Source organism: Ochlerotatus camptorhynchus, unplaced genomic scaffold (genome assembly GCF_037179485.1).
Source record: "Ochlerotatus camptorhynchus isolate MF236.1 unplaced genomic scaffold, CSIRO-AGI_Acam_v1.1 ptg000422l, whole genome shotgun sequence".
Taxonomy (NCBI): domain Eukaryota; kingdom Metazoa; phylum Arthropoda; class Insecta; order Diptera; family Culicidae; genus Ochlerotatus; species Ochlerotatus camptorhynchus.
Window position 1 is genome coordinate 252,393 of NW_027040908.1, and position 19,937 is coordinate 272,329.

The 19,937-nt window shown below is 42.3% G+C and overlaps 1 protein-coding gene across 2 annotated transcripts in view; it reads left to right on the plus strand.

Moving 5' to 3' along the window:
• The window catches only part of Ubr1 (Ubr1 ubiquitin ligase), a 156,138-nt gene that overhangs the window by 133,727 nt on the left and 2,474 nt on the right, over positions 1 to 19,937 (plus strand). The gene's annotated exons all lie outside the window — the stretch shown is intronic.

A 19,937-nucleotide genomic window follows, 5' to 3' on the forward strand; every position in this document is an offset into this window, starting at 1 on the left:
TATTGCAGTTTGAAGCCTTACCTCCATTTATATGGGTGAGGGGGCGGAGGTATAGTTAGTACCCCCTTCATCTCTTTATATGCCTATGAAAAATTGTTTTTGAATCATTCATCTTCTTCTTCTTCTTCTTTGCATTTCTAGCTTATTGCATATCGCATATTAGCTTATTGCGTGCTCTCAACTTAGTGTTCTAGATGCACTTCCACAGATATTAATTGGGTTCTTTAATTTTGAACAATGTATCGTTTTTTATACATCATCTGAAAAAGCTTCGTTTTCGGAGCACAGCGATATTTTTTTCGAACCCACTCACTTTCATCTCGATTTTTAAATCAAGATTTAAAGCAAAATAATAACTTCACTGTTTGACACTAAACTAACAAACTGACAGCTCGCTCCCATACAAAGTGACATCGAGGGGCGGTAATAAGGTGATTTTTGCAAATGTAATCGTACTTATTTAAAATAGTTCCAGTGTACCAAAATTGATGAAATTTTGGGTTTGGGTTCCATTTTTAATGCAGATTACGAATATGCATTTACCTCAATACCCTTAAAGAACCCAATTGAGAGCTTTCGATGCCTGTACCATTTTTTGCATTGGTATAATTGTGTAGCAAGTCCAATCATACTTTTATGCCCAGGGAAGTCGAGACATTTTCCAACGCGAAAAATTCCTAGACCGGACCGGGAATCGAACAGCCACCTCCAGCATGGTCTTGGTTTGTAGCTGCGCCTTTACCGACTGAGCTAAGGGAGGCCCATCATTCATCTGAACATACCAAATCGATAAAATGAAAAATTCCGAAGTTATTTCAGTTTTAAACTTTACTTCTATTGATATGAACAAGAAACCCCATAGATCTATTTTTTTTTTAATATTTCATCTGAACATACCAAAACGATAGAATAATCAACTTCGAATTTGGAGTATGACTTTCATTGGTACACCGGCTGTGTTGGCAGAAAAAGGGATTTTTGGCATTTAATTCGAAACATTGATCTTTGAACAGCGATAGCTTTTTTTAGGGGCATTCTAGCACAATAAATTCTTGAGCAAAGTTGTTAGGCACTTCCTGGGCTATACTTTAACGTATTTAGGTGCGTGGTTTGTGCAAAATTGTGGTCCCTGAAGAAAGCTTATTCAGGCCGTCACCTACGTATCGGCATGGACCTCGTCGGCCGGCTTCCAGCTATCCGCTACTAAGAGTGGATTCACCCACATCTGTCCGATAAAACACCAAGTCCTCAGCACCAAAGTCTGCATCAAAGAAGACCTCATTCCGTTTCGGAAAACGATCCGAATCCTCGGGGTCTGCTTTGACCGACATCTCACCTTCGACACACACTTCAACGATGTCAAAAACGGATGCAAACAGCGTATGAACCTGCTCAAAACTCTAGCGGGACGACATCCAAATGCCAACCGAAGATCCCGACTGAACGTGGCGAAAGTAATCATCAACTCACGCCTAACCTACGGAATCGAAGCTACGTTCCTTGCCAAGCCCCGATTGATCGAAAAGTTAGCGCCGGTCTATCAACAATCTCTCCGAATCTGTTCGGGTCTTTTGCCAGGTACCCCCGGAATAGCTGCTTGCATCGAAGGAGGACTGCTCCCCTTTGATCGCTTCATCTCCAAAACTATCTGCCAACGAGCCATCGGACTTTACCAGCAGACATCAGGAGACGACAAGGAAGATTCCCTCCTCACGGAGGCGAACAATTCACTCAGGGAAACATCCAACCCGACTCTCCCCCCAATATCCAAGGTTTACTGGGTCGGAGCGAGGGGTTGGAACAAGCCGAAGATTCTAACCGACCACACAATCAAACACCAATTCAGAGCTGGTGCCAATCCTTCAGCGGTGGCACAAGTGGTACTCGAACTCCAGAACCGGAAATACGGAGGATACACCATTCGGTACTCGGATGGCTCGGTAGCCCAGGGAAAGGTAGGAATCGGGATTTTCGGTCCAAACCTCGCGGAATGCCATAGACTCCCGGATCAGTGCTCCATTTTCTCTGCGGAAGCCATTGCCACCTTCATTGCAGCTACCATTCCCGACGACCGACCAATATCCATCTTCACCGACTCCGCTAGTGTGGTAGCCGCACTGGAATCCGATACGAGCAAACACCCTTGGATCCAGGCTTTACAGAAACACGCGCCAAACAACACAGTCTTTGTGTAGATACCTGGACACTGCGGGGTTCATGGTAACGTAAAAGCGGGCCAACTAACCAACTCAGGTCGTTGTATGGCCAAGTACACGTGAATTGTACCTGGTCCGGACCTCAAAAAATGGGTATCAAAAATCACCAACGAAGGTTGGGCTCGCGATTGGGCGGCCAGTGAAACCCATGCCATCAGAAAAATTAAAAGAGACATCTCCAGGTGGGCGGACCCACCGATACTTCGAGAGCAGGTCATAGTATCCCGACTTCGAACACATCATACAAACATCTCCCACAACTACAAGAGAGACGGACCTTTCCATAGGATCTGTGATCTATGCCGAATTCCTCAAACGGTGGATCACATTATCTGCCACTGTCCGAAATACGAAGCACCAAGAACCCGCTACGACATCCCGGGAAGCATCAGCGATGCCCTCGGTAACGATTCTACCAGAATTACAGCCCTTTTAGCTTTCCTGCGGGAAGCTGAGCTGTTCGATCTAATCTGATCACCTAACTTACCATCATCATCATCACCACCATACCAGATCATACTCGGAACCAGAATCTCACAACTAACCACCCACATCAGCAACTATACAGACCAACGCAACGAAAACGGAATTCTCCAACAAAATGACAGTATTAAGACAGCCACTAAGCAACTAAGGGACCCCTTTCGGATCCCCACCCTCGGAGGTTCCCTTCCAGGGCCACCTTAATTAAAAACTCCGTAGCTAAAAACTCTGTTTCTAGGGCCCCACGCCCTTTTCCGGAAATCCCCTCTGGGATCCAAACTATGTTGTTAGGGTAATTTCCCTCTGGAATTCCCACCCCCCTCAAATAGGGGATTCCCCATCTGGGATTCCCAGAGACGAACCAGCCAAAGGCTGAAAGTTTTTTTTTAAGGCTTTATTAAAGAGATTTTTAGCCTTAGGCTAGTTCATCTCTAATAAGGCTGAAAATCTCTTTAATAAAGAAAAAAAAAAAAATTGTGGTCCCTAGTAATAAAGATGCAAAAAAGTAGGTTTTCCCATACTAATTTACAAACAAATTTCAAATCCAATGCGGAAAGCCGGGTCCCAATCGTCCCTAAATTTTGCACAGTTGTTTGGGACTTCACATGGAACCAAAAAAAAAATTGTCCTGAAAAAATGATCATGATGACCTATCCTAGTGGCCATGCCAGAGGAAGGTCATGTACTCGAACGGTCACTGCTTCACAATCCACATATACCGGGATTTTGAACTCACTCTTCGCACAGAGAACCGCGTGTTTATAGTTGTGCGTCTTTTTATAGCGCAAGGCAACATCATCTCAATAAAAACACAATTTCGGACGTTATGAAACTGAATGCATCTAACGTATATTGAAGCTTAATATTGTTCTCGAAGATTTTTTGCACTTTTCCCGCACTGGGACGAGAACTGGAGGACACTGAAGTCAACAACAAGTGTGTTTTTACGAACTACACTCATTTTCGTGACAATATTTAACTAAGTTAAGCAGAGCAGAAAGAGCACACGTCCGATGAATACGAGTAATGGCCCTATTGGTTTGGGTTGTAATTGACCGCTTTGAAAAGAAAATAAAATAAAATATATAAAATTTATGAAAATTTGTAATTATTTTTGAACAGTTCATATTGAATCAAATTTGCACTGAAAAGTTAAAATGAGCACATTTATATAGGATATATGCACCAATTATGGCTACAGACTAAGATTATTTTACTGAAATCTGTGAAATTTTACCGAAATCTCAACAGCTAAACGCTCGGTAAACAGTTCGGTGATTTTTCACAGTTTTCCTTTAAATTTTTCAACGAATAGGTTAGAGCACTACTTCGTCGTAATCGCCCATTTACGTTCTATCGATCAGAAAAGATCAATAATTTCATTGATTTCACCATGCACATCATAAATCCTGCTAGAGCGCATTGTATGAATATTTACGTTGATTGTTTTCAAAACAAAAGAAGCGCTCCTAGCAAATCCCCCTTTTCAACTTTTATCCGTAGGACGTAGAAAATCTAATGGAGTTTCAATGCGTTAGAACGGAATTAAAATTCGTAGAACGAATTTAGAATCCAGAAGCAGTATTAGGTTTTAAATAATTTGTGACTCTTTATCAAATCCAATGGTACGTATGGAAAGGTGATTAAATTAAGAAGTCATCTTTGACCGAAATATTCAATTTCTTGTTTAAACTTGTTCAGAAAAGAGAGGTAAAGCGTGGGTTGTGCTTAGCAGGACGGAAATTAGATGAAAAACCCTATCTGTGAAAAATCACCGAACGTTTAGCTGTTAAGATTTTGGTAAAATAATCTTAGTGTGTATAATTTGTCAGTCGAAATCATTGTTTTTATTCTTTCATCAATTAATTAGATCAATCGTTTTCATTAATTTGTAAGACTCCATATATCATACCAATAAGTGAAGCTTAAAGTCTTATTATTGAGATAAAAGTATAAAGTGTAAAGGATTGATGTATAAAGCTGAATAAAGATAATTTTGCTTATTTAGGGTATTATATCCATATAGTTCCATTATTCGCCTCATTGGTTATACTGAGGTTGATCATTGAAAACAGTCACACTGTAATAGTAAGCGAAGCTGATTTATTGCTAGAACTTCGAATTCATTTGGAAAAAAAAGGATAATGATTATTAATTTACATTCGTTTCTAACAGAAAAGTGCTTAATAGTCAAACTGCATTTTTATACTGTTCTAGAGATTACGATATATGAGGAGATGGAAGTATAGAGTTGAGATTACGGCATTGTGAAAATTGTATATAGAGAGCAGAAAGCGAGCAAAGACAACTTTGAGGAAGGTACGCTTCGGGTTAATTAACTCTCTTTACCAAGCTCCTCAGTTGGAGAGGGATGGTGAGGGGCGTCCCCCCACCACTTGCATCTTCAACTATGTAAATCGTTAACTTCACGCATGAAGTAATACAAACAAAATAGTTAAAGTATAAAAATACATGTTTTCAACTTTTCCGATAAACATGATTTCATTACACATTTTAACACAGCTGTGCTCACATGTCATGTTGAATAATTATGTAAAATGTATATTGGCGAGTGCATCGATTATCGAAGCAGTTATCAATATTCATGACATAGAAATTATAAAGTAAGGACTTAAACATGAACCTTGGGGTAATAAGCCAATGTAGCTAATTCTAGAAGTTGCCAGTTGACCTAGAAAAAGGTCATTTGTTTTTCTGACAGTAAATTATACAAGAAATTATTCAAAATACCGGGTACTCCACTACTGTGCAAATTGTCTGATAGTATGTCTATGGAAACAGAATCAAATGCGCCCTTAATATCCAAAAATACTGCTCCTTGGTTGCGCACAGTCCAGTTGAATATCAGATGAAAGCATCGCTAGACAATCGTTTGTTTCTTTACTCTTTCGGAAACGAAACTGCGTATTTGAAAGTAAATCATTTTTTCTAATAATTTCCTTAGGTATGTTATCATGATCTTACTTACTTACTTAAGGGTCCTGTGCACCATCAGCGGTGCAAAGGGCCAACGTGAAAGACTTCCATCCTGGGCGGCTGCTCGCTTTTACCTTGACCTGGGCCCAGGTCAGTCGTGTCCGTTGTTTTGCGCTAAAAGTCGTTGCCGTTATATCAGTTCGATGTCTTTCTCTGTTGGTTTCTGTAACAATTGTAAAGGTTTCAGAGACAGTAGGTGGTTGGTCTAAGGTCTCCTATCCGCCATGATGGGGCTGCCATCTTAGGTGTATCTTCCGGGGAAGAGCATTTCTTATTCAGCCGCTGGATGCCAGTCAGACGCTGTATGAGCCGCACCTCCATGGTGAACAGACGCTCGGGTTGGCGAAGCATTTCCTCTATCACCGTGCTATGGTTACCGCGCCAGTGTTCACGTCGCACCTCCTCACTCTGCTATTGTCGGATTGACAACATTGCCCAGGCTACGCCAACCAGCTGTGTCCATGTTTCAGCTGGTAGTCTTTCATATGACTCGTGGAGGCGTGAGGTAGGAACTTGTGAGGACCGGAGCTAGGATCGCTCCTTCCAGATTGTCACTCACCATTTTGTAGCCGGATGTCATGATCGGACTGTAAGAATTGTGATCTGACGCGGTTTCCCAAGTTTTTGAATAGCTATTACTTTAACCTGTATCCATGCTGGTGGAACTATATTGAATTCCATAAATGTTGGTTTTGCTGGTACAGAGTCTAGACAAACCTTTTTAGCGAAGTCGAATATCCATTGGGAGGAGTATTCTTCCCTCTCATTGGACGCTCATCTTCATATAGTGAACCTTTTTCCAAACCGTAGCCATCGAGGTTTCTCTAGAAATTCCCTCGATAAAAGTACGCCAGTTATTTCGTTTCTTTGCTTTTTGTAAGTTTTTAAGCTTTTTTTCAAGCTTTAAATACTTTTCAAAAAGCTCAGAACTTTCATGTCTACGATAATCTTTAAAGACATCGGATTTCTCAAGATACAACTTTGTGCATTCGTCATCCCATCCAGGGTAAGATCAGTGCTTCACGTGTAACAGAAAAGCCACGGTTCTTCTTCTGTTGTTAAAGCCGAGTGCGGTCCAGGCTTAATTTGTTGTTGCCATTAGCCGCCTACCCTATGGTGGAGATGACCCGAATTCTTTGCATCCGGCATAAACCGATTTTCTTGCTTTTATAATTCGGATACATGATGTGATAGTCTCTTCAGAGTATTGTTTGCATGATGATTTTTCGCCATTCTATTGGGGATGGTCCATTAATTATGTCACGCAAATTTTGCCCATTTTAAACACCCCCTCCCCCCCCTTGGTCACATTTTTTGTATGAACCTTATTTTTTTTGTATGGCTCGTCATAGTTTTCAAAACACCCCTCCCCCCTAAATGTGTGACATAATTAATGGACGACCCCTTGCCGCGGATACACGTATATGACCAACTATGAGCATGAGCCTTATTTGGCTAGATTTTGCTGTGCGCATACCTTATTTCCGTTATACTCACGATTGTATGCAATTCAGCAAAAAAAAATTGTGAATCTGTAGGTCTACTTTCAGGACCTGACCATTTTGCCTGTGATTCCGGATATCCAAAGGATCGTTTCCTGGCCACCCGGTAGCAGAATCGATATGGTGTGGCATATTTCCTCTAGGCTTATGATTATATGCAATTTAGAAAAAAAATCGCGGATCTCTAGGTCTACTTTCAGGAATTGACCACCTTGTGAAGCTGATTTTCCGCAAACCCACCACATCTCTTGGGTTTTCCCGTGCCGACTGGTCATCCACAGGTCCAATGTCTGTTCCGTTCGAAAGTAGATAGTCATACCTTTCAAAAAGTGGCTCAATACTAAAATTTGGTATTAAATTGCCGAGAACCAGTCACGTTAACATGAATCGACACGCATTTTACTCGGGACTTTTCCGGGTTTTTTTGTTCCGGCTGGCACATGTTCAATCGGACTTCTACTTATTCCACATAAAAGTAGATATCCATACCTTTTGTTTTTTTTTTTGTTTGGTGGCTTAATCGCAACGATTTATCATCGCATTATCTATAACCAGCCATGTCAATCGACACGCATTTTGCAGCCTTAGTACTTCGAGGAAGTTTCGATGGCTTGGGTTTAATATCCTTGGATTTTGTCTTCTTTCTTTGGTCAAAAACTTAGAGAACACAAGAAATACGTCTTATACTTCCTGACCACAATTTTAGTTTGACTATATGTTTTTAGTATTACTTCTACGTGAAGTCAACGATTTACATAGTTGAAGATGCTAATTTCAAATAACAGACTGTAGTGATAATTTTTATACGATAGATGGAGTAGATGAAAGCATAGAGTTGATAGTTCCGTTAGAGTACGGCAGTGTGAAGATTGTATATAGATATTAGAAGAGCGAGCTAGGACAACTTTTAAGGAAGGTACAAATCGGTTTTTTCATCTCTCTTTACCAAACTCCCCCTTTGGAGAGGGATGGTGAGGGGTGTCCCCCCCGCCACCACTGGCAAAAAGAGATGAAAACCGACCCGCTCAAGTACCAACTGTGTGTTTGAAACAGTTCTACCGATTTTTACCGCACTTCAGTTGTTATTTGAAGGAAGGCATCCAGTCGTAGGTTTGCAAATTGCAACTATTGTTTACCCCTACCACGATATGTGCTCCTGTCATCGTCCATCTATTGTATAAAAATTACCACTACAGTCTGTTATTTGAAATTAGCATCTTCAACTACACAATTTTAGGTTTAAAGGATAACATTTTATATGAAGGTAGTACTCCTTCTTTGATGGCAATTTGATTTCGATAATTGATCAAGAAATAATTAATTTTACTAGTCAAATCTAATTGTCGAAGTTTTGGATCAAGCAAGTACTTTTTGAAGACGTGCTTGACTACCCTGACTAGGGGTTCCGTTTGACCTTTGCTGCTTGGATTGTAAGGAAGACTTTTCATGACCTTCACTCCATGTTTCTCCAAGAATAATGAAAATTCCCTCAAGTTAAAAGGTGGACCTTCATCTATAACCATCACATCGGGAACGCCGAACTTAGCAAATAGAGTGACTAACGAACTAATTACTCGTTTTGCGTCTGTTCCATGTAACATGATCTCTACTTCCACGGCTGGAAGGTCTCGAAGTTAGTAACCTTGTAAGGATGGGTTTTGCAGAGACTTTTCCCATCTTGATGCACGCCTCACATGATTGTATGCAAGTTTTCAATGTTGGTGCTAATTCCTGACCAATATACGGTTTCACGCTGCTTCATTTTTACGATGCCAAAGTGGTAAACATGCAGCAGTTTGAGTACTTTCTCTCTCACGGTTGTCGGTATGATTACTCTGTCCTGGTATAGAATGCAATTTTGAACAACTTCAAGGTTCGTCCTCAGCGAAAACAAAACCTTTAATGAGTTGCTAACTTTGTCATGCCACTAGTTTTCAATTAATCGCTTTGCTTCTGCCAAGCAAGAATCTTTTAAAGATTCTCTAGCAAGTATGATCCAGAGGAAATGCTTCGGAAAAGTTCAAGCTTTTTATATACCCTACGTCCAGGTTTTTCGGAACCGATTGCTCCAGCGGAAACCGCGAGCAGAAATCAGCGTTTCCCACCTGTTTTGACGGTCTCGCAATTTCAAAGTAGTATTTAGATCGACAATTGGGTTCTTTAAATTGGAAAAAAAAATTATGAAGAACCCAATATCCATAGTGTACCTTTGGATACTAGTCACATATAGAGTTTACTCAAATAACGAATTATTTTACCAGATTGGCCGAATATACCTACTAGACTGATGCAAAATTTGACATTTTCGCTCCACAGTGCTCAAGCGGTTCCAAATCGGGTGCCTCCCAAGATTTGAGCTGATTTGGTAAGAAACTGACTGGACACAAACCTTTTGAAGTTTATATGGAAATTACTATAAGGAAACCAAACTTTTTCTTCGTAGTCTTCTATCCTTCTTCCATATTGCACCGTTATAAATTTCTATAGCTATTCTTATGGAAAATTTTCTCAGCTACAACTTTGCGCAATATTGGTTTTCAGCCAAACATCAAATCAAATAGTTATTAATTGTTTAAGAGATTGATGATCAAGTAACTGTTTTGAGGGCAACACTGTTAGGGTTATTCTGCGTGGCGAATGAGGTGAGACGACAATTGTCACCTCGCAGTCACATGACTCTTCTCACTCTATTCCGACAGCCGACTCGGGTGACGTGAGAGGTTCATTCTTATGTCGTTTTCGTTTTTGCGGTGTAGCACTGGTGTAGTGTACACGGCGAATGAGAACTCATAATCGCCAAAAGTGCAGGAACTCCGAGGGGGGTGACACATCTAAATCTCAAGTTTAGATGGTCAACAAATCTCACATTAGCGAATCAATCTTCGAACAATCTTCTTTCATTTGTCGCATCTGCTTGCATCGTTCATCAATTTTTTGCAGGAAATCTTCAGAATCGTCATCAATCTTCTTTCTATCTACTCAGCGTGCGCGCAGCTAGCCACAGCAAAACACAATCTTTTTGCATCGTAGATAGAGAGATATACAAAGGGGATACAATTTGCATATTGGAGATGGGAAGAGAGACAGAGCCTTTGCAAACTCAAAGAAAGGTGATAATAGTAGCCGAGATCGCTGCAGGAGGTTTCCTCAAATTCCGTCACAACATAAACCGCCCACCAAATTACGCCAAGAAATTTTAAGCTCCATTCCGTCCTGGCACGTACTCGTCGTCTTCCAAAGGGATCCGTCGGATTCGTCGAACATCACGCCGCACGATACCATTTGAGGTTCTAATAGCCACCACCCTAACGTAGCCATCGGATCCAGGGAAAGTGTCGACGATGCGGCCCATCGGCCACTGCTTTGGTTTTTCGTTGTCAGCGACCAACAACACAAAGTCTCCAACCGAAACCTTCGGTGCTGGACGTTGCCACTTTGTCATACGTTGAAGAGCTAAACATATTCGGTCTGCCACCGAGCTCGGAACTGTTGCGCGACTCGTTGAACGTACTCCCACCTGTTCAGCGATCCGATACGGCGTTCCGATGAGAAAATGTGCCGGCGTGAGAGGTTGAGGGTCGTTGGGATCATCGGAGAGTGGAGAAATCGGCCGTGAGTTCATGCAGGCCGCCACTTGTGCGAGAACAGTACTCAATTCCTCAAACGTGAAACGAGCATCACCCCCGAGTTTGCCCAAGAATGCTTTCACCACCTTCACGCCTGCCTCCCAAAGTCCACCGTGTTGTGGTGATCGAGCAGGAGTGAACATCCACTCAATACCCTTGTCGGAAAAGAAGTCTGCTACTTTGTCGCCCAGTTCGGTTGCGTTGATTTGTTAGTATAGTTCACGGTATTTTCTTGCTGCTCCCCGAAGGTTAGTAGCGTTGTCGGAGTAGATTCTGCTCGGCAATCCATATCGGCTACTAAAGCGGGTGAAAGCAGCAATGAATGCAGAAGTGCTGAGATCGGACACTGCTTCAATATGCACGGCTCGGGTCGAAAAACAAATAAACAGTGCGATGTAACCCTTGCTAGGTACAGCGCCACGCATTCGTCGATTGATGATGTTGATTGGTCCAGCATAGTCAATTCCGGTGATGGAGAAAGGCGGATTCGGTTCCAGGCGATCTGCAGGTAGCTGACCCATCAGCTGACGTAGTGGTACTGGTCTCACACGAACACATTCGACGCAAGCTCGGCAAATCTTCCGGGCAGCACTCGTTCCGCGAACAATCCAAAAACGACGTCGCACAGCTGCCAGTAATGACTGTGGACCACAGTGAAGCTGCTCGTGGTGGAGAATGAGTGCGGTGAGAGCCTAGTGACGAGGCAACAAGATGGGATGCTTCGTATCGTAGTTGAAATCCGACAGCTGCAGCCTACCGCCCACCCTGAGGAGATGGTTTTCATCCAGAAACGGTTTCAATTGACGAAGCGAGCTGCTATTATTGACTTCACGGTTGTTTTCCAGTTGGTTGATCTCCTTCCAGTAGTGCTGACTCTGGACATGTCGTACGTAAACTTTCATGGCGTTAACGATTTCTTGTGGGGCTAGACGATTTGTTGTCCTGAGCTCTCGGTAACGAAAGCGCAGCATACGCGCCGTGATGCGCAGAAGAATTTGAAGATTCGGATAGTACCTTGTTAGCATACCATCGAGAAAGAGGTTTTCATAAACAGCTAGATACGCCACTGCAGCCGACCGTTGTTCTCTTTCCACTTGCCGCTGTTGGGTGACATCGAGTGTCGAGATGGGTAGAGTTTCCTGAGTGTTGGTTGTCCCACTCCAGCTTGGACCATGCCACCAGAGAGGATTGTTGATTATTTGTTCTGGCAGAGCACCACGTGAAATTAAATCGGTCGGGTTGTGATGTGTATCTACGTGCTGCCAGTTGATTGCAGGGAGGAGAGTTGTGATCTCTGCCACCCGGTTGGCGACAAACGTTTTCCACCTCGAAGCACCACCGTAGATCCATGCCAATGCTACCGTGGAATCCGAATGAGCCCTTATTTCGTGGAAGGGCAATGAGATTGCTGTCATTACGTTCGCCATCAGTCGAGCTAGAATCACCGCCGCACACAGCTCCAAGCGGGGCAACGTTGTTCGTCCATTGCCGATAGGTGCTGTCTTGGATTTCGCACAAAGCAAATGCGATGATGTGTTGCCGCATTCGTCAGCAACCCTAATGTAGACGCACGCACCCATGGCTCGCTCGGATGCATCACTGTAGCCGTGCAGATAGATGCGAGATGCGTTTCGCATGCCGATCACTCGACGGGGTACCTGTAATGAGTTGAGATCGGAAAGGCTTCGCACAAATATCAACCAATTTTGAACTAACTCACCGGGGGGTGTTTCGTCCCAGTCCACCTTCAGCTCCCACAACTCTTGCAAAACCATCTTCGCTTTGATGACGATCGGAGCCAGTAATCCAATTGGATCGAAGATGCTGGCGATTTGCGAAAGCATGGTCCGCTGTGTGGGCTGAAAGATCTTGTTCGTAGCGTTTGAGAACTGGAGCACGTCGCTGCACGGCTGCCAGTGGATGCCAAGGGCCTTGATGGTGCGGGTATCGTTGAGCTCGATTGGTAATTGCATTTCTATGTCTTCTGCTGGGACATCCTCAAGAACCGCAGTGCTGTTTGACGCCCACTTCCGCAGGTGGAAGCCACCTGAGGCGAAGATCGTTGTCAATCGCTTCTTCTTCGGAGTCAGCGCCCACCAAAACATCGTCCACGTAGATGCCCTTCTCTGCCTTCCCAACCGCCGTCGGATACTGCTGCCTGTGTGACTCTAACAGATGCTGCAAGCATTTCGTGGCCAAATATGAAGCGCTCTTTGTCCCATATGTAACGGTGTTTAGTCGATATTCACACACGGGGCTGTCGTTTGACCATCGCCAAAGGATCCACAGAAAATCGCTATCAGCGAGTTTGATCATCCGGTACATTTGTTTTATTTCGCCAGTAAACACAACTACCGGAAAGCGAAACCGGAGAAGAATGTTGACTATTGAGTCCTGTAGCACTGGGCCGGCCATGAGCACATCATTAAGGGATATGCCACTGGTGGTCTTCGCGGAGGCATCAAACACGACGCGGAATTTCGTGGTGGAACTAGATTCCTTTACCACACAATGGTGAGGCAGGTAGATGGCACCTCTCGGAGCTGGATAATCGGTGAGTGTCATGTGTCCAGTTTCACAGTACTCGCGGAGAAAGGCATGGTACTCTTGCTTGAGGTGAGGGTTTCGTTGCAATTTTCGCTCGATGTGACTCAAACGCTTTTCAGCCATTTGTCTGGAATCACCAAGTAGACTCGGAGAGTGCCGAAACGGCAAACGCACAATGTATTTCCCGTTGTCGTCTCGAACAGTATGCTTGTGGAAGTGATCTTCGCAACGTTTTTCCTCCTCGCTGAAATGGGGTACAGATGTAGCATATTCCTCCAACTCCCAGAAACGACGCAACTGTTGGCTAAGGCTATCATCGGAGGTAGATAATAAACACGTTGAAACCATCGTGTGTGATGAAACCGTTTTACCTCGATAGCGACCAGCAACCACCCACCCTAACTTGGTGTTTTGCAAGGTGGGAAGTTGGTCGTCAGAACTGAGGGAGATTTTTCCAGGCTCGAGCAGCTGGAAGAAAAGTTCGATACCAAGTAGTACGTTGATCTTACCGGGGCGGTGGAATAGTGGATCGGCCAGGGTGATTGAACCCGGGATGGGCCAACCGTCGATGTTCGCTGGTTTGACAGGAAGCGTTTTTGTGATTTTATCGAGCACCATGCATGGGACTGTTGTGCGATAGTCCGTGCATCGGGATGCTACGATGAGTTGCACGCATTTGTCTGCATGCGCGGGAGGAGATGAGATGCCTTCAAGGTCAATATCTGCTTCCAACAAGTCGAGACCAAGTTCGTTGCAAAGACTCTTGCTGATGAAACTCACTTGAGAAGCGCAATCGAGAACAGCGCGGCAAGCGTGCGGTCGTCCGTGTTTATCTAACACATTAATGGACACGGTGGCTAGCAGAACATTGGATGCGTCGAACTTATCAGTGGAGTCGAGGGCCGAAATCAGAGATTGGGTGGCCGGACCACTGCTAGTGTGAACAGCATACGATGTTGATGGATCTTGTTGATAGTTTGGAGGCACTAATGCAGCGTGCAGAAGGGTGTGGTGTAGTAAGCCACATTTCCGACAGTTTCCAGATCTGCATGTTTCACCTGCATGCTTCTTCAGGCAATTGCTGCAAAGGTTTTGAGAGCTGACCGTAGAGTCTTTCCTCTGGATGAACTTACCACACAGATAGAGTGGATGGGGCGATTTGGCACAGACGTCGCAGTTTGGAGATGTATTGGTGGCGACGAATGCTGTTGCTCCCTTATATTGTGGTTTCAAAGGAGGCTTGTAGGTAGCAACGGCTCGTTGTTTGATAGGCTGTGCAGATTGCAAAGCAAAACTGCGTGAATTGATAAACGTGAGGAAAGCCTTTAGGGTGACGTCATCTTCGGACACATCAGAAACCTTTTGATACCAAAGCTGCTTGGTTTCAGAGTCCAATTTATCGATGAGGATGAATAGTAGCCACGTATCACGATCCTCTCTTTGCAAACCGATATAGGTTTTTTCGAAACGGCACTGCTGCTGAACAGCATCTTCATACATTTCATCATCTATCCAAATATCACCGAGTACCTCAAGCTCGGTTTGCACCTCGGTTTCTTCAGTCGCTTCGGCTCCAGTTTTACCACCATTTCCGACACGCGCTTGATCCGTGGATCAAGTGATTTTCTCTCACGGATAAGTTTTTCCATTATTGGAAATCACGTAGATACACTAGGTCGACTAGGGTGCCTTTTCTTCTCACAAAGAGTTAGTTCGATCACTTTGTCACGGATTGGCAGTGCCACTAATGGCCGTATAAATTGGCGGGCGACGAGGCCAACACACGCGACACAAGCTGATCGACACTGCGCGGTTCACGACGTGAATTTTCGCGAAATCCGGCTCGAAGGACCATATGATTTTGTGAGGTCTAAGAAAAAAGCACCGGGAGAACTACCGATTTCGGGTCGGATGGATAAAGTACGCGAGACTTGTTTAGGTTATCAAATTCAACTGTATCTGTATTTCAATTATCTGCCTTATATATCTCATAGTAGTGGGAAACAATTAGCGGGTATACAAAGGGGATACAATTTGCATATTGGAGATGGGAAGAGAGACAGAGCCTTTGCAAACTCAAAGAAAGGCGATAATAGTAGCCGAGATCGCTGCAGGAGGTTTCCTCAAATTCCGTCACAACACGAACTATTTGTTTGCGTTGCGTTAAGTATGATTGGAGCCAATTCAGAAGTCTAGATTCCCTTCCCATTTTTTTGCAATTTAATGATTAATGCAAATACACTGGAGTCGCTTTTTACGCGGGTGATACGTCCCGCGTAAAAAAAAACCGCGTAAATTCCGGAATCCGCGTAAATAAAAACCGCGTAAATTCCGAAATCCGCGTAAAAAAAAACCGAGTAAAAAAAGACCGTGTAAGAAAAAAACGCGTAAAAAGCGATATACCGCGTAAATTCTGAAATCCGCGTAAAAAAAAACCAAAATCCGCGTAAAAAAAAACCGCGTAAATTCCGGAATCCGCGTAAAAAAAACCGCGTAAATTCCGAAATCCGCGTAAAAAAAAACCGCGTAAAAAAAAACCGTGTAAAAAAAACCGCGTAAAAAGCGACTCCAGTGTAATGGTATGTCGATTCGGTCAAATGCTTTACTGAAGTCAGTATAAAGAGCTTCCACGTGCTTGCCATTGTCCATGGTGTTCAGAATGAAGGTTACAAATTTGTAGAGTCGATAATCCGTTTATTGATTCTAAAAACCATTTTGTTGATTCAAAAATATTTTTTATTGGAATAGTGATAGGGTGGATAACTACTTCGGCCTGAGCGCCCATTTTGGGCCTATCAAGCAGAAAACATCATATAAATCTATGATTTCAGCGTTTACAGGTAAATTATGCGTTTGGTATGATACTTTAGTTCAAATTCTACCAAACGAAGTCAATAAGAACGCGTGATATGAATGTTTGCACCCAATATTCTCAAATACAAATGAAGCGCTCCGACCGAATCAATCTTTATCTTCATCCGATAGGCCGAAGTAAATTCATTTGCGTTTCAATACGTTAGGCCGAGTTTAGAATCCGTAGGCCGAGTTTGCTGTCTAGAAGCAGTGTTAGACTTTTAACAATATCTCAACAATTTGTTTCTCTTTATCAAATCTTACGGTACGTACGGAAAGGTAAATCAGAAGTGTGAGGTCTGTCCATCAGTTACTCCAAAGCCGACCCTGTCTCCTGCCTTAGAGCCGTTCGTGAAACGGAGTTCGTAGTTGTGGTATCATGTTTGTAGTAATTCTGTGAGGCAGGATCTCATTGCCGTAGAGTTGTCTCCTGCTCGGAACTGTTTGGCCATGGATTTGTCCACTCAGATGGGGGAAGCATACCACTCTCTGGCTCCGTTCCGGTGGAGCTTGGCCACCGGGGGAGCTCCTGGTGAGCGATTTCCTGGAGGATTCGTTTCCCCGTCTCTGAGTAAGTAATTATTTTTGCCGTAGTCAAATGCAAACTACTATAAGCGGTTTACTGAAAATTAGCTTATTGAACAGAACATGGGAGATGAGTGAAAAGAACTTAATTTTGGCTAATTTTTCGGTTCCGTGTAAAAATTCTTCTGACAATGAAGAAGAACCAAACGGAAAAAGAAGCTGTTTCAATCATCAAATAAAAAAATATACAGTTTTTATCAATTTTTATTGACCACTGAAAATCAATCCAAAATCAAAAAGCTGCCGGAGGTTTAGTTGAATCCAGGAAATCCGGCGCAAGGGAAGTGGAAGCTGTTGACTGTTGACAACTGAAACGGCTATCGCACAACCACTCTCCGCCTTCTGGAAGCTTAGCCAAATCCGGAAAACCGCCGGAAGCGAGGTGAAAGTGCAATCCGGCTACCACTGCTAGAGAGACGTTTAATATTCAATCAATGTTGTTAAAATAACGTCATACTTACAAAATACTCTCAGCCGGAACAATTGTATTATAGCTGGCCGGATGTAGAACAAAAATAATTATTTTTATCTGAATATCACATAGCATAAGAAATGCTATATGAGAAATCATATAGATTTCATTGGACGAATAACGTTCATGTGATTTAGTGGTGCAATTTCCAATTATGGGGTCACATAGAAGTTATGTGAAATTCGCATGGATATTTGCCACTGGCTATGTGATTTATTTTATGAGTGTACTTCTGGGTTTATTCGTACTATAGACCTTTTTGACGTTTAATCATCTTTCTCTATCTAGCACACATGGATGAATGGACGGTTTGTTTTCCCACTAATCTGTTTCCCGCTTGCTCGCACTCGTGCGCTTTAAATGGTACAGTAGTGTGCGCCGATTAAACGTCAAAAAGCTCTATACACTCAGGTCTTTTTTTACACGGGGGATACGGTCCGTGTAAAAAAAACCGTGTAAAAAAAACCTACGAGATTTTGATTTTTCGCATGCTTAAATGTTTTTAAAAAATCGGATTTTGATGCCATTTGTAATTAAAGCATGATATGGTCCATATAGACATATTTTAAAAATTTCTGTATTTACACCAAAAATTGTGATTTTTTTCTAAGTATGCCATTCGATTACAAATAGCTTGAAACGGATAATGTGATTGGAATCAAGTCGATAGGTTGTATCGTTGTCGAGAAATCGTTAAAAACGTACCGTGTAAATCGTGGAAAACCGTGTAAAAAAAAACCGTGTAAAAAAAAACCGCGTAAAAAAAACCGTGTAAAAAAAGACTTCAGTGTACATCTAATTCGTATACTAAGACCCTATAAGAGAAGAGGTGACAATACGGGGGTGAAAATGAACCGCTTCTCTGTCAAACGTGAACCAGCTCCTGATTGGCCAATTTTATGTGCGTAAGATAGAGAGAGATAGATAAAGATAGAGATAGAGATATAAATAAAAGAGGAAGAAGCCAATTGTCACCTCTTCCTCTTAGCTAACACGGTAACCATCGTAAACACATTAATGTGTAAAATTTCACACATTTCGTGAAAAAAGGAGCCTACTCATAAAATGTGTAAACTGCGTTTACACATTTATGTTTAAACCCAGCAAACGTCAATAGATGTGTATTTTTTACATATTTTTCAAGAACGGTTTTTACAGCAAAATGTGTAAATAGTAATCTTTTCTAGAACTTAAATATAATGGGTGCGCATGGTTTTTTATAAACATCGGAATTTTCTTATTTGTGTCAATGATAAAATAAAGATTGCTCGAATACAATAATATTTTATTTATAATATTTAATAAAAAAAAAAGAAATGCCATCAACAAAATCAGTAGTGATGTGGTGGTGGTGTAGTGATTCAATAATGGGTTCAATCCCAGTCGGCGCCGGAATCACGTGATCCTTCGGAAGGGAAATAAAGCCATTGGTCGCCGGTTCATGAGTTGATGGCTCGATAGGTGGGATCCAGGTGTGGGAGCTGCCTCCCTGGCGTCCGTAGCATTGGTGCTCAGCACGGAAAACAAATTATAGAAAAAACAAAAATCAGTATGAAGCAAGCAAGCGAGACACCGGACATTGATTATGATTTTTTTTTATAAAACTTAACTATGAAAATAGTATAAATCACTTACCCTCTAGTATGTCCATCGCTGTCCAGCTTGGACCGTAGTTCTTTTATTTTCCTGTTGTACTGAAATATATACAAATGGCGTGCGTAAACAAGGCAGGATACAGCGAAGTTTGAAGTTTTTTTTACCCATTGATGTGTATAAAAATACACATTTTTTGACTGGTACTACATTCTTAAAATGTGTATTTTTTACACATTTTAAGATCTCCAAATTTACACATTTTTTGACAGCTCCATATAGATATTAAAAATGTGTATTATTTTACTCATTTATGTGTTTACGCTGGTTACCGTGAAGACCGAACGATTCGTGATGGTTTAACGAATGGGTTCTGCTCATTTACCGAACACGTTACATTTTTTAACCGATACGCGTACGCTACAGTAAGGCTCTGAACCATTTGGTGGATTATTTTAACTTTTGGTTAAAATTTGACAGATGGAAAGTTATCGATTAACCCTGCTATCCGAGCGTGGTTACTTCTGACAGACAAGAAGTTAAATTTTGACAACCTTGGCGAAGTTCTTCTCGAAAACCGATCGATCAACAGCACAGGGATTTTCGAACATAGAAAACAACTTTCGAAATGTCACTTTTAACCGCGAGTTAAATTTAACTCGGCAAACGGTTCACAGCCTAACAAGGCACCTCGTGATTAAAAGTAAATGAATTGACTATGAAAGTCATTTAAAAACGTTTTACATTCAAAGTGTTTTATGTTACTTCATACGCGAAGTTAGTAATTTTCAGAGTTGGTTGGAAATGCTAACATGAAGCTTTAGTGTGATAATAATGTACGCATAACGATACTATGATAATAATGTACGCATAGCGATGTACGCGGAGACTTGAACTTCAAGTTTACTTCAAGTCTCCGCGTACATCGTACGGGTTAGACAAAAGATGTGCGTTCGTCTTTATACTGTCGCATTAATGGCCCTTCGCTCATTTTCAACTTCTATTCAATTTTTATACTGCCGTACTCTAACGGAACTATCCACCTACCCTCTTCTAAAGATCA